Source organism: Anser brachyrhynchus, assembly GCF_964034855.1.
Source record: "Anser brachyrhynchus genome assembly, chromosome: 1".
NCBI classification, from domain to species: Eukaryota; Metazoa; Chordata; class Aves; order Anseriformes; family Anatidae; genus Anser; species Anser brachyrhynchus.
The window spans coordinates 154,709,948-154,725,488 of record NC_137694.1 but is presented as its reverse complement, the minus strand read 5'-3'; positions in this window follow the sequence as shown (position 1 = coordinate 154,725,488).

Genomic DNA, 15,541 nt, shown 5'->3' with positions numbered 1-15,541 from the left:
GAGAAAGAATGAGTCTCTGGAATGGCCTCCCAGTAGGAACTGGGACCGCAGGAGACATAAGTAGATTCAAGATAGAGCATGATCAGCTGATGAAAGAGATAAAGTGACATGACTGAAAGAGGTAGCAGGGAACAGGATCTGATGGTGTGGGTTGCTTCCAAGTCTGTTCTCCTATGGAAAAAAAAAAAAAAAGAAGAAGAAAAAAAAGCCTTTTGCTTTAAAAACAAACAAATCCAGGCAAACTATTTCACTCTGTCTAGTTTCTCCAGTTGGAATGAAAACATCATGGATAATATTACTGAGAACTGCAAATGAGAAATTAAAACTGGTTCAACATACACATATTACCCTTCCTTGAAGACATTCCCTTACCCTTCCTTGAAGACATTACATTACATTTATTTTTCATTTTCGGAGAGGTGGATTCAGGGACAGCCAAGTCCCTCTCACCTCCCCATACCAGATGTACCTGGAAGAGGGATGCTGCTACCCCAAGGACAATGCTGCAAATGCACATTCAGGTATTCAGAGTTGGTGAAAGCCCAGAAAAGCAGCTTCTCCTACACCCGTTGAAGTCCACCCCGAAAAAGCAAATCTAAGTCTCAGTTCTGATTTGCTTGGAGCTGGAACCTAACATTACTCCTGAGTCGCAGATCAGATGCTGGAATCAGAAGAATGACATAATTCCCTAGCCTGACTAGCTGCCTGCTTAGATGCATACATTCAAATGTCATTCAGCTCCCCCAGTAAGCAAATACGCAGCTGCCATGAGAGAACAGTTATACACTTTAAGCCTTGGTTATAAAACTTGTTATGTATTATTTACTCTGTACTGACAGCTTGCTCTGTGCTGTGCAGCACACAAAGTGTTCTCCGCCCGCAAGAGCTTTTGATCTCAGGGATTGAAAATCAGACACATTCCAGAGGTTTAGGAGACACCGTCTGAATCTGGATTACCAACTGGGGGTACAACTGTGCACCCAGCACCCTGGCCTACTGCTGTCTTGTAGAACAGCGTATTTGCTCTCCCATGCACAGATATTTGTTTCCTTTCTGTGGAAACTGAGGTGCATCAGGGAAGGGTTCTTCACCTTGAGTTGGGATAATGCTGGGATACCATTCTTCAAAATCAAGGCTGCTACTCTTTCTCTTGTATGGCACCTTGTTTAGTGAGAGAGCATTTGACCTGTGCTTAGCCTGGACCAAGGCTGAAAGAGTTCCTCAGACCTGCATCACCCAGCTGGCAAAACACGGACCTCAGACAGCAGTTGATGTTCTTTCTGGTGCTCCTTGGTAGGGTGTATTTCTACCTCGCAGTGATCAAGTGGCTTTGATAATTTCTGAAGATTGTGACAGGATTCAGGATGCTGGAACTGAGGGAGGAATGCCATTCTATGCATAAAGAGGGGTGGGTAAAAGATGTGGAAGATGAAGAAGGGAAGAGACTGAAGTAACTGATGGAGCATGGGAACCAGAGGACAGAGGACAAAACACAAAAGGAGCTACACACAACTTCATGAGTATGCTGAAACTAAAGATCCCTAACAAATAAGAAGAAGCCAATGAACACCAATCTTTTACTTGGAGTGTATTTTGGTTATGATAAATTAAGATTACTGGGTCAGCAGGGACGGGATTCAGCTCAGTGATAAAGCCACCTAAATTTGTGTGTTTATACATCACACTTTACGTGTGAGCTGTGAGTACAAGCTCCTGCTGCAGTTGATGAAGGTCTAGGAGATCAGTTACCTATGTGTAGGTGATCAGTGCTTTCTGAGAGGCCACAGAGTAACCAAGATATTTCTCTGCAGATACCAGGTGTGTCCCATGACTTATTCTATCCTGAGAGTCTACTTAATGACAAACAGGATACCCCACAGTACCTAAAAATAAAACCAGAAGCCTAAGTATAAGCAACTAAATCATGTGCCTAGTCAACACAGCCTGAGTGATCCAATGCATGAGTGGGCTAGGCCTTGCAAATGATGCCGAATGGCTGTCTGGCCCAGTCGAGGGTGGACTCAATCCACTGCATGAACTTAGACACCCAGTACCATGGGGGATCACTTCTGAGATCTCTGGTGGTGCTCAGGAGACTCTCATGCCTTTTTTCACTGAATCACAGGATGGCTAAGGTTGGGAGGGACCTCTGGAGGCCATCTGGTCCAACTCCCTGCTCAAGCAGGGACACCCAGAGCAGGTTGCCCAGGACCACGTCCACGTTGTTTTTAAAGATCTCCAAAGATGGAGTCTCCATAACTTCTCTGGGCAACCCGTTCATGGTACAGAAGTGCTTCCTGATGTTCAGAGGAAACCTCCTGTGTTCTAGTTTGTGTCCATTGCCTTTTGTCCTAGCACTGGGCACCACTGAAAAGAGCCTGGCTGCATCTTCTTCATCCCCTCCCTTTAGGTATTTATACATATTTATGAGATCTCCCCTGAGCCTTCTCTTCTCCAGGCTGAGCAGTCCCAGCTCTCTCAGCCTCTCCTCATAGGAGAAGTGCTGTAGTCCTTTGGTGATCTTGGTGGCCTTCCATTGGACTCTTTCCAGCATGTCCATGCCTGTCTTGTACTTGAGCGGCCCAGAACTGTTCACGGTACTCCAGGTGTGGCCTCACCAATACTGAGTATAAGGGAAAGAGCACCTCTCTTGACCTTTCTGCTCCAGTTGCCTTCCGAGTTCTGTGTAAAAAACAACCTCCTGGTCTTTTTGCATTCACTATCATCAGGCAATATTTCCAATAATTACGCAGTGTAACCCTCTGCCATGCAACACAATTAATCTTTATGAAGTCATAGTTTCACTGAAGTGGAGGACTTGCTGGTGTCCATTAGTGGCTGTTGATTGATGTAATTCTCTTTATTTTGGCTGCCCTTAAACTTTAATTATGAAATTAGAGGTTGTTCAAAATGCTGCAGTTAGGCAGCCTCCTGTTACAGCTTTAAATGATGAAATTCTTCCTGATCTTCATCTTCTGAGCTGGCTTCCCAAACAGTTAATAACACCTTACATCGGGTCAGATTAACAGGATTCTCTAGCAGTACAAAATTTGGTGCTCTGATTTCACAGTTCTTTCTTTGTTATTTTAGGCCCTTGTTATCCTTGGAATGCATTAGGGACCAGAGCTACATAATGAGAAAATTCAGCTATCTTTTTAAAAGATAGCTTGTGTTCAGTGAAAATCACCATTCTACTGTCTTTTTACACACCTGGTGTCCACGCATCCTCTTCTGTTTTCCCTCCAGGAAGAGAAGCTGTATGAGGTTCTGGCTGAAGAGCCTCCTTCATTAACGGTTGAATAAAGAAAGAATGAGAAGTAAATGCCTTAAGTCTTCTACTGGAATCAATCCTTTGGAGACATAATCATGAGAAGTGTGGGGAGGTTAGAGACAGGCTATGAGTGAAAGCTAATGGCAGGGGATGGGGGTAAAAAACACCTAAGTTGCAGAGTCCAAGCTTATTTCTACCACCCTTGTTTATTCTTTGACATGCTGCAGCAACCAGTCTGTCCTGACTATAGTTTTGATTTTGCAGCTTTTGCAAAACCAAGTCAGAACAGTATGAACCTTCAGTTCGATTGAATTTTTTGAGACAGAAATAATTGCCTAGTTCTGACTTCTCCATTTCTTTTTTTCTTTTAATACATCTCTTTTATTGGCAATATGTAAAAGTATACTATAAACAAAAATACAAAACAAAGAGAGAGATCAAATCCTGACAAGTTATACCAAGAGAGGAACATAATCAGGGCAGTTTTATCTGAAACTACTGAACTGCCATGTGTTCCTGAAAGATAACTTCCCATATCATAAACTTCAGAATACGGCAATCGAAAAGATGATGCCTTATAATAAACACAATATTATTTTAAGATTATTTTAAGTTTAAACAACACGTACAGTGAATCAGTGCAGTGTGGCTAACTCAGCATGAACCAATGTTTGTTTTCATAACTTGTACTGGACATGAAAACACATATATTTACTTTCAAAGACAAAAAGAGCTGTGAAGAAAGGATACAGATAAAAGCAAGAGAAACAAAGAATAAACAGCCATTTAATTTTGAAGTGATCGTATTGGGATAAAAATGTTAGCTCAGCTCAAATAAAGCAAACAGGAATGAGAGAAAGTGATCAAGGACTAGAGAGTTGAAACTGAGAGCCTTCAGATACCCCTGTAGAGGCATTTCTGTCAGAGGAGAGACTTCTAAAGGAGAGCAAAGGCAAGTCTTTGAAATACGGACCTGAAACCTTGACAGGAGGGAGTATTAGCTGCCTGTGTAGGTCCTGAGGTTTTCAAAGATAAAAACAATCCCCTATATGAAGAGCGTGAGGCATAGTCTAAAGGGACAGCCAAGGAGGGAGGGTCAGCGCCCCTCTGTACCCCTTCCTTGTGCAGAGGCACCTGGGAGGGTCAGGTGCAGAGACCGCGCTGGCCAGTCTGATGGCACCAGCACCCCACTCAAACACTGATTTCCCAGTGTGTTCCCTTGCCTCAGAAGGGTCATGCGTTCTGGTGGATGGAGAAGGAGGGGTTTGTCATCTGGGCTATTTGGACTTTGAAGAGGACCAAAGGCTTGGTGGTAGACCTGCTCAAGAAGAGCAGCAGGTTTTGGTGGGATGTCTGTCTCTGGACAATGACATCTGCAGCTACTTTAAATGGAAAACACCAGTTTTCAGACCTATTTGTAGAGTACCGTGGTGTTTGGGTTTCGGATGATTTATGCTGCCATGCCATTCTGCAAGTCAGGTCTGATAGGACCGTGCTGTGCCACTGCCATTCCTTGTGGCACCAGGACATGCTGTGTGGCAGGAGAAGCACTGCACTGGCGCCGTGCTGGGGGGGAGGTTCTGTTCCTCGCTGCTCCGGTTCCTGTCACTGCTTTTATCTCTGCTTCTCAGCTCTCAGCCTGGCTGGGAAGCCTGACCCACTGAGGAGACAACAGAGAAAGCAAGCTGTTGTACCCAAGGGGCATTGTAGCAGCAAGTCTTAATTGAAGCATTTTATCTGCTGGGTCTCTTATATATGTGTGTATGTGTGTGTTGGAGCATGACAGAAAGCAGGGAAAGCAGCCTTAAAATTTTCTACTGGAAAGAAGTTACATTTTAAGTTTTTGGGGCAGTCCCACTGGTTAACAAACTGAACACGAGCTCCCACTGAGATGCGCTGGCTGAGAATGCAGATGAGATGCAAGGAGGTATAAACAGCAGGATGTCAGGCAGGAGTGGGAGGCTGTATTGCCTCCCCATACAGCACTAATGGGATCATTTGCAGAATATTGTGCCCCATGCTACTGCCAGGCTTCAGAATTAAAAAAAAAAAAAAAAGGAAAAAAAAAGGAAAAAAAAAAGGAAAAAAAAGGAGAAAGATGATAAAAGCTGAAGAAATTTTAGAAAGGATCATTTTAGAAATCTAAAGAGATTTTAGAAAGGATCAAGAATGAGTATATGTATGGAAAATATTCTCTGCCATAAGGCTCACATGGAAGCAACCCTAACAACCCTTTTAGCCTGTCAAAACAAAACAAAACAACCACCCTACCAAAAACCAGAAAGATTTTGAGCTGAGCTGAGAGCAGTCTTTGAACACCCCCTGAGGATGGAAGCACCTGACACTAGAGCATGGCATTTTAAGGGAGGGTAGGCAGTTTTGTATAGCAAAGGTAATTAATCATTGGAGCAATTTACCAAGGGACGTATCTTTAATTCAGAACCGAATCCCTTTCAAAAATATATTATTTAACTCAGCCAGGAATTACCCTACTGTTTTGTAGGAATTTAACCCATACAATCACAGCAGCCCCTGTGGCCTTGAAATCTATTAAGCTATTATTTTTTTTAAATTGATCCAAGCTATCTTCCCTCAGATAGTTCAGTTGCTAACCCAATCACATCAGCCATCTTAGGGGGATTATTCATAATTATGGAAGAGAATGTCATCTCTGGGGAAGAGAGGTAGAGGCAGTGATTTCTTTGTGTTGTTTAAATAAGTCTGAGCTCTAGTAGAAGATAATGCATATGAAATGGTAACTGTGTTCAGTGAGGTCAGTCTAAAAGGAGGCATGGTACAGAAGCAGCTTTAGGGGAACTAAAATTAAATCCAGAGGAAACTCCAGGTTAATAAAGCTTGTTTCTGAGGAAGGGCAGCAAGAGCACTGATTGCCCTGGCCCAAATGCACATTGTATGTCTTGACTCTTAAAAAACAAAAGCAACAATACAAAGCAAGTCAAAACAAAACTAAACAAAAACAATTTCTTCATGCTCTGTATAGAACAGACACTATGGAAAAAGATGAAAGATTTCATGTGACAGTCATGGCAAAAATGACAGATTTTATAGATATGAACTCACAAACAAAGTCATTTAGGTCATAGAAAATAAAGTTCAGAGTAATTTGAGCTATTTTTGAAATGAATATAAGTAATGAAAAAATGTCAGCCTATGATCCCTGCATTTTTAGTTAGAGAGTAGGGGATAGCATAATGCCTGAATAATTAAGATACTACAGACGCTTGTGGAAGCAGGGGGAAGAGCTGAAATATGTCTTTAGATGTGAGTATGAATTTGACCGACTTTTTAATGACACATAAAAACAACCATTTTCATGGCATGCTTAGCGTTTCATGGCTGGTACCTTTCAGCCTTTCAGTAATTAAAGGGGGTTTATAAAAAAGATGGAGAGGGACTTTTTACATGGGCAGATAGTGATAGAAAAAAGGGGAACGGTTTTAAGCTAAAAGTGGGGAGATTCAGATTAAATGTTAGGAGGAAATTCTTCACTATAAGGGTTGTCCAGAGAAGCTGTGGATCCTCATCCCTGGAAGTGTTCAAGGCCAGATTGGATGTGGTTTGGGGCAACCTGGTCTAGTGGGAGGTGTCCCTGCCCATGGCAGGGGTTGGAACTGGATGGTCTTTACGATTCCTTCCAACCCAAATCACTCTATGATTCTATGATTAATATTAACAGCAATATGTATAAGAGCTGGCAGAATTAGATGTAGTATGTGAAGCTGACATCTACTTGGCATTTACTTGTCCTATGATTACTCAGTCCAGCTTCTTGTACTCGGGCCCTTGCTTACCACTCCCCACCAAGTTCATGTTTTCTGTTTGAGCCATACACAGGTTTCGGAAAAAAAAAAAAAAAAGAAGAAAGAAAAAGAAAAAAAGAAAAAAAATCTAACAACCCCCTCCCCCCCAGCCATCAGGAAGGCAAGGGTATCATGGGATTCGATCCATTCCTTCTGCAAAATAATACACAGCCTTTGCATTACTTTGCAATGCATTTGCAAAGCAATACTAATTTATCTAGTAGGTCACGTAGCTTATTGATGATGTGAGTTGCACTCACAGGGTTAGTCATTTTGGTATCAGTGAGATTCCCTGAATGTATAATATCTACTCAGTGGGAATGAGGCTTCCAAAATGGGACTCAGAGAATATAAATGTCTTGTGCCCTAAAGCAATAGCTGCAATGCCCTGGTGTGGATTTGCAAAGTGTGACAGAGATTCCAAATGAAGGATACAAAAAAATTAATTATGCAGACAACTGAAATTGCTGAGGATTCCTTCCTTTAGGGTACATCATTCTTTCTGCTACCACAGGCTCATGATTATTTATTTCAGCTCATAATTTTCCATCACAAAAGTGTGGAGACACATATCTGTGCCAAAGGGAGATGACTTCTGAATTAGAGTTGGAAGCATCCTCAGAAGGCAGCAGGATATGCGCTTAAAATGTGATTCAAGGGGCAAGGACAGAAGAAGCTGCCTGGGGAATCAAGTCTAGTCCCCTGTAGGGGCGGCAGTACTGAACAGCCCTGCGTATGTTTAAACAGCAGAGCAAGCATAAGCTGCACCATGTCTTTCCCTCCCCAGACATTCGCACTGGGAAAGCTGTACGTGACCTTTTCCATTTTAAGGGGTACAGCTTCCCTTCCTGTAGAAACTGGACACGGGGACAGGAGAGTTTACTCTGGTTTTGGTTGCAATCTGCAACATGGAGCATGCCCACAGTGCACACCCAGAGCAGGGCATGGAGATGTGTTTCCAGATCCCAGGAGAAAAACGTAGCAGTTGGCTCCTTGCTGTAGGTGCATGAGTCCAGAATGGTCTACAGAATGCTATGCACCTAAAGCGTTTCCATTTCTGTATCAAAGATGCAAATGCACAAAATGAAGAGGCACCTCACGTGGACATTAATTTACACATGCGAACTTAATTTGTTCATGCAGTGTTTAAACCAGGAATCCAAAGGATGCTATCAAAAAGGATTTAATATTTCGAGGACTAGGGAGGCGAGAGCGCACAGAAGGAGTAAGGCTATTTATGGATTCAGTGGTAGTGCGAGTGTTACATAATTCTTTGAAGTGGAATGTAAAATTGCACTAATTCTTTGGTTTCAGTTCCACTTTGTCTGAAACCGAAAAGGCTTGCTTGCAGTTCGTTCACGCTGTGAACCGATGTAGAAGCTTTTTGCAGATAGTTTTGGCCTGTCTGAATACATTATCGGGTTTATTCATGTAACTGAGACCATTTAGACAGAATTCGCAATGCTCTATCTTCTGAGTTCAGAGAGATCAGTTTGCCTTAGCAAAAGTTGTTTTCCCTGCCTCCTGTCTCATTCATAAAAGCTGACAAAATCAAAATGATCCTAGTCCTGGGATTCACACCCTTCACCCTTTGCTGTGTAAATTTCTGTGAAAGCAGACGGAAACCAGATGACATTGCTTTTCATGGGTGCTTTCAAGGCTGAAGCGGGAGCTGAGAGGGACGTGCTGGAGAGCAGGTACGCATGAATCACCTCTCATCTAGATGCCAGGATCAGCTTTAGATACCTGTTCTTACAGAACACAGCCTGGCCATAAATATTCCTGTGAGAATGAGAGGTGCAGACATGTCACAGCTGTGATCTTTGCTGAGCAAGATGAACGGGGCAGCTTGATGCTGTGCTTTGGTACTGACCCATTGGAGATGCACTTTGCTAACGTGTGCTAGGCAATAACACATGTTCACAATGTGAAGGCCTATGCAAGTAAAACTTATGTACTCAGACTTTCAAGTCTTAACAGAGTAAAAAAGAGCAGATATAGAAGAATTTTCTGGATAAAAATTAAAGAAGTATCAATCTTTACAAAGAATTGTTTCAGGATTGATGAGTCTCTGTCGGGTTCTTTCATAGAATCACAGAATCATTAAGGTTGGAAAAGACCTCCAAGATCATCTGGTCCAACCGTCCCCCTACCACCAATATCACCCACTGAACCATGTCCCTAAGCACCACGTCCAGCCTTTCCCTAAACACCCCCAGGGACTGTGACTCCACCACGTCCCTGGGCAACTTGTTCCAATGCCTGACTGCTCTTTCTGTAAAGAAATGTCTCCTCATTTCCAACCTGAACCTCCCTTGGTGCAACTTGAGGCCATTTGCCATGGGCTTGGAAAGCTGAAATGGAGGGAAGCAAGACGTTCCACAGCCTATGTACCAGTGTAAATATTATTTGTTGCTGTTCACAGTGCTGATAGCAGTGTTATTGTGGAGATACTTAAAGATGTATTACAAAAAGTTCATCCCTGTCCCCAGTGAAATAGCTGTGTGAAGAGGCAGAACAATCACAGAACTAGAGAGGACATACAGGCGCAGAGGATGATGTGAATGGCACAGGGTTGCACAGCACGTCAGTGGCAGAGGGGCACAAACCTCCACTGTTCGACCCAGGCTGTGCCTCCTCCCCAGCTCTCAACTTGCACTATCAAGGGGCTTTCCACCCTCGGTGATAGTTCTTAAAATAAACAACATGAAAGCATCCCATATGCGGTCCCTGAATTAGTGCAGAATGGAAACTGGTTTTACAATCTCTTACATTGTTTCCCTGCTGCTGCTGTCACTTTTCAGCAAGATACCCCAGACAGCAGTCTGGCTCAGCAATGACAATTTCAATTAAAAACATTTGTTTTCAAATCCTCTTAACAGTTTCCACATGGTGAGAAGTGCCTACTCTCCCTATGTGAATTTTGGGTGTAGGACAGTGAGCAGAGCATGTATGCTTCTTTCTATATGGAAAAAGTTAATTCCATAGTGGCTTCATTTGGCGTCATGCTGTAGCAGTGCCAGGGTTCTGCACTGTTGTATATCTCACAGTACTAATGTGCTTTTATTAGAGAAAATTAGCCTTTTCCCAACTTAGAAACAAAAGCAACTAATGAACAAAGAAAAAAGGAACTGCATGGAAAGAAAAAAATTTGGTTTGCTATGATATCTAGCCTCTAATTTTTCTGTTACTAGTTTGCAGATCCTATTTCTGCAACATTTAGGGTCATGTACAATTTCTGGAATTGTAGGCAGATTTAAATAAGTCGAGCAGTTCCATAGGTTAATATCCTGACATTGCGAAGTAAACACATTTTTTTTCCAGCTATTCAAGCCATTATTTTCACATCAAAAAGCTAGGATTAAAGAAACATTTATGATGTGTTGCAAATGTGTCCAATGACCACGGTCGGGTGTGGGACAAACAGTTTTTTGGAAAACAATGTTTTCTGTCTACTAGCAATGTAGCCCCTCATCCTCCAAAAAAGCAAACAAAAGAAAACACAATAAAAACAAATGAACAAATCAAACAAACAAAACAAACAACTACCCCAGCTACGACAACTAAAAAAATCTATTTTCCCTCTCAGTAACAGACTCTACCTTGTATCACAGAAGAGTTGCAGCAATCAGCAAAAAGTCAAGGGGCCAGGACCAGCCCCGTGTTTGAAAATGATAGACAGATACATTCCTGTCTGAAGTGAGAGGCAGACATGAATAGAACCCTATCCAGGCATTTTCAGCCTCGGAGGAAACAGCACTCACTAGTAGTGATTAAAACCTACCCTAGGGTGACAGAGCAACCTGGTTCCTTCATTTTGCAGGACTGCTTGACTCTTTTAAGTACCTCATCTCTCTAGATACCTTCATACTTAACCTGAAATTCCCTCTGGTGCTTATTATTAACTGCCTGTGAACAGTAGTCCTGAAATGGCTGTTTTTGGGAGATGGGTAACATCTCCCATTTTCTAAAGCTAGGTATCTTCTACTTTTGTGCAGGCACTTGCTTAAATTCCTGCAGAAGGTGGATGCATTCAGATCTAGCTTAACCCATGTCAGAACAGCTACTACCACTTGTGCAGGTGTCTAGGTGCTGGAGCAGTCAACCAGAGTGAGAGAAACTCAAAAAAGAACTATCAAAAGGCCCAAGGCAAGTTCAGATGACGCATTCTTTAATATCTATATAATATATCTATATAATATATATAATATATAGATATATATCTACATATTATGAGATATGTATTTATATACGTATAGCATTATGAGAGTATCCCCCTCAGTTCCTGCTGCAACACACCTAAGTCAGGCACCAAAAGTAAGCAGACTGTGGAAACTCATGTTCTTTTTCTCTGTTGCATCAACAAAGGACATGAGCATTATGTTGCCTGTCTATCTGAGTGTAGCAACTGTTGTGTGACTGCAGTCAGGGACTTCCCAAGTGATATAGAGACCATATTGTTCCATAAGGATCTAGGTTATTTGTGTTCAGGGGAAATTAGACTACATATGGAGAAAGCGATGGAGAGAGGTGGTGAGCTGACTATGTTTTAAACTAGACAATTTCAGATTTTACTTTTACATTACTGGACAGCCTCCCTGTTTCAGGAGGACACTGTGCTGTAAGCAAAGAGTTGGTGGCTTGGAAAGGGGAAAAATAGGAGATGGGAAAGGTATGAGCAAGTAGGATATGGAATATGGCAGAGGAAGTCTATACTTCAAGGAAGACAGAAAAGCAGAACCCCAATGAAAGTAAGACCCCAATGATAGTAAGTGATAGATGCGCAAAGGAGGGAAGTGGAGAGGAGATTTTCTCGAAAGAACTCTACACAACCAGCAAAGTGAAAGCAGCAAGACAGAGAGGTAAAATGGATACCTAGGTTATATGAATTTTTAAACAATTGCAATCATGGTTTTAGGAAAATCCCATACCCTGCAAATTGTCTTTAAAATTCTAGGAAACACAGTGGGCTTTGTGAATCCCCACAGGACCACCATCCTGAGGAAATGCTGTTGAACCCTGTGTCAGTCCAGATTTCATGGCACGAGCAAAATTTAAGGAAATTTTCCTAAGCATGAAAGCAAAATCAAATAAGTAGTGAAATTATTTTTGAAATATTTTTTAGTAAAGTTCAGTAGACAGTTCTGGAGTTTCCATGCACAAATATATTAAATAAACACATGTATCCTATAGACCTGTGATATTACTTACCGTTTGTATCTTTCTTCTCTGTTCCATTGCAAAGGGCATGAGATTAAAGCAATATGTGTGTTATAGAACTCACCATTTTATAGAGCTCACCTTACACGGGAGGCTCCTAGAAGCAAGAATAGATATAAGCAGCTTTTTGACCAGCTAAATAATATCTTTTGCATTTCAATAGCACTGGAATAATGATGTGGTAGAAATGAGACGATATGTATAACTGAAGTTTTATTGCATGGGGACAGCTTAAGGCACAGCTATGCAAGACTTGATGCAAGCCTGCTGATTTGAATTTTCATTGACTTCAGAGGCCCCTTGTGAACATCCACCAATCAATAAGTGAATAGATTAAAACAAGAGGCTTCTAGAAGCAAGTACTAGAGATGCTTGTTCTATGGATTGATATTATAGCAATTTAATCCTGGCATGAGAACAAATATACGTGCTAACTGTCTGAGTAAATTAAACGGTTTGCTAGAACTGTTGTTGATTTAGCAGGGCTGGGGTCACGCTAAAACTATGTTATTGCCTAAGGAAAAGGCGTGGAGTAAACAAGTTGTCTCTCTTTAAAGTTCCTGGAGATGGACAATTCCAGAATTGTATTCATCTTAGGTAACTCAGATACCTAAAATGCCTGAGTGCACCAATCATGCCAACTTCGTATGTCCAACAGGCATCAAAACTAGTTGACTTCAGTGGCCACCTAAAAATCCAGCCTTGGTAGCCCTGGATGTTTTTCTGTTTGAATCACTCATTAGCTTCTTGAGTTTAGATATCACAGTTTCCAGGATGATTAATCTGAGCATCTATAACAAGCATAAAACAACAGTTTCAGGTACCAGGTGATTGTTTCTGTGATCTGTCTCCTCACCACACTGATACTCTGTGTTTCTGGAGAAATCTGGATTGAAGAACAACCTAGAAAGGAGACGTTGCTCTGTACAAGGTTAAGAGATCTCTGTTTTCCTGGTAGATGAAGAACACCCAGAATGGAAGGTGGTAATCTGTCAGATTTTGATCAATTTTAATTTTATTCTTCTCAGGCAGCTGTGAATTTGTCTTTGAATGTTGGCGGGGTTTTGTAACAGAAAATAGTTCTCCTCTGGAGAGCAGTGGTGGTCAGAAACATGGCTTTTTCAGGCTGCCCATACCTACTTCCTTTCTATGTTAACCAAGAATGTGTTGATATTCTGTGATATGTTGATATTCTGCGATATGTGTTGATATTCTGCACTGCAGAAGCGAAGAAAGCACGTGAGCTGGAGCTCATGCTCCCCAAGGCATGTCCATTCCTCAACAGAATCATTAACTAATTTCTGGCATCACCTGCTGGGCCTGCTAATGTTTGTCTTGCTGTGGCTGCACAAGTTAGAAAGATGCCAGCTTGTCTGGCAAGATCCGAATGGAATTTTAATAGTGAGCAAAACCAGTATTAGCACTCTTGACAGCAAAATGTGGAAAATAATGATACAGCTGGTATCAGCAAAGACAGTAGTGAAGGCAGGAAAGAGGACCAACTGTGTGTGTACTCTGGTCCATACGAAACAAGCATGACACAAATATTACTTTGAGTTTAAAGAGTGATTGAGACTGGAAAAGTCAGAAAGTAAGATGCTCCATAATCTTTTATAAGGATTGCTTTCTTACCACTGTCTGGTACATAATGGTATTTGCTGCTGGTTTTCTCTTTGTAGTTTGATTTGTGGGGGGTTTAAAACGTCAAAACACACTTTACCCACTTTTTATACACTCATAAATCCAAATAAATAATAAAATAAAAATTGGGCCATTTATTCAGTCACTTTTCAGAGTATAACATTATTGTTAAAAATACAGGTTTAGCTGCAGGGTAAACAATCTTTCAGCATTATGTTTCCAATCTGTCAATCTGATCTGAGCTTAAAGGTCTCACATTCTGTTTTTTCCATAGAAACAAAACACTTTTTTGACAGTAAGTATAGCTTAAGCTACCTTATAGACAATATGCATCCCTACTTCTCCGTTCTTATTACTTTTGAAAATTGGCCAGTTGTCAGCTTGAATGGACCTTGATACCAGGTACTTTGAAGGTCATTATGTGGCTTGAAGCAGAGGATTTGGCAGCACAAACACTGACAGACTCTGAAGTAAATAACTGACAGGGAGGAATCTCATTCCATCTTCCTGATCACGGCAGTCCTCCCACATTTATGTTTATGTGTAAACCAAAGATTATACATCCTTAATTATAACTGATGACTTGTTTCACCTTTACAAGCTCCCTTTGTGATGCTAAGTAGATCAATATACATAAACTTCCTTGTTTTATTTTGTAGGCTAAGACAGCTCTGTCTTATTCTACTTTTTGGACTTTATCATGTTGATCTCAAAGCCATTTCTTTATTCCTTGTAGCTAACTACATTGACGCTCTATTCATTCTCTTTTTATATCAGTTTTATATGTTAAGTCTCTAAGAAGAAAATATCACTGGCTCCAGTTTTTTGAACACCATGGAAGTAAAAATAACAGTGATATAGGTTGTAAAGTCTCAAGTTGTCATTATTTGGAAGCACATTATAGACTATCTCTAGTTTGTAGAGCTCTACTGGATATCTGATCCTCCTACTGACCAACTCATTTCTTAAATCATACCAAGTGAACCAATCCTAAAAAATGGATATATTCAAGCTGCTAACTTTCATTTGTTCCATTGTTTTACTATTTTTTTTTCAGGAAAGAGTGAAAAAAAAATCCAACTCCTTCTGAAGATTAAAACTGCGTGCAGTAGATGTTTCACTAGAAAGGCCCAGAACAAGTATTTGCATCTAAGTGGGAAGTGTGGAGACTGGTGAAATAATCTTAACAATATTCCTAAAAGTAAAGAAAAAGTAGAATTTGTTTATTTTCTGACTTTGGCAAAAGCAATTCTTTTGTATTTCTGGGTGGTCAAGAAGTTTATACTGGAAAGTTTATCCTGTAACCCCCAAACAAAGCCAAACCACAAATATTTAAACAGCTATAAATATTTTATAGTAAGATTCACTGGAAATAATAATAATAATAATAAAAATAAACAAAAACCTCTTGTGGAAAAATCTCCCAATGAAGGAGCCATATGAAAAAGTTTTCAAAATTCCTTCAGAAAGCATTTGGACAGAGACAATGGGGAGTTGTCTGCTCTCTACATGTAACATTTGTAAATACTGAATTTAAAATGCTGATTATAGTTGTGTGAGTTTACAGTTTTACCTCAAACATATTTTC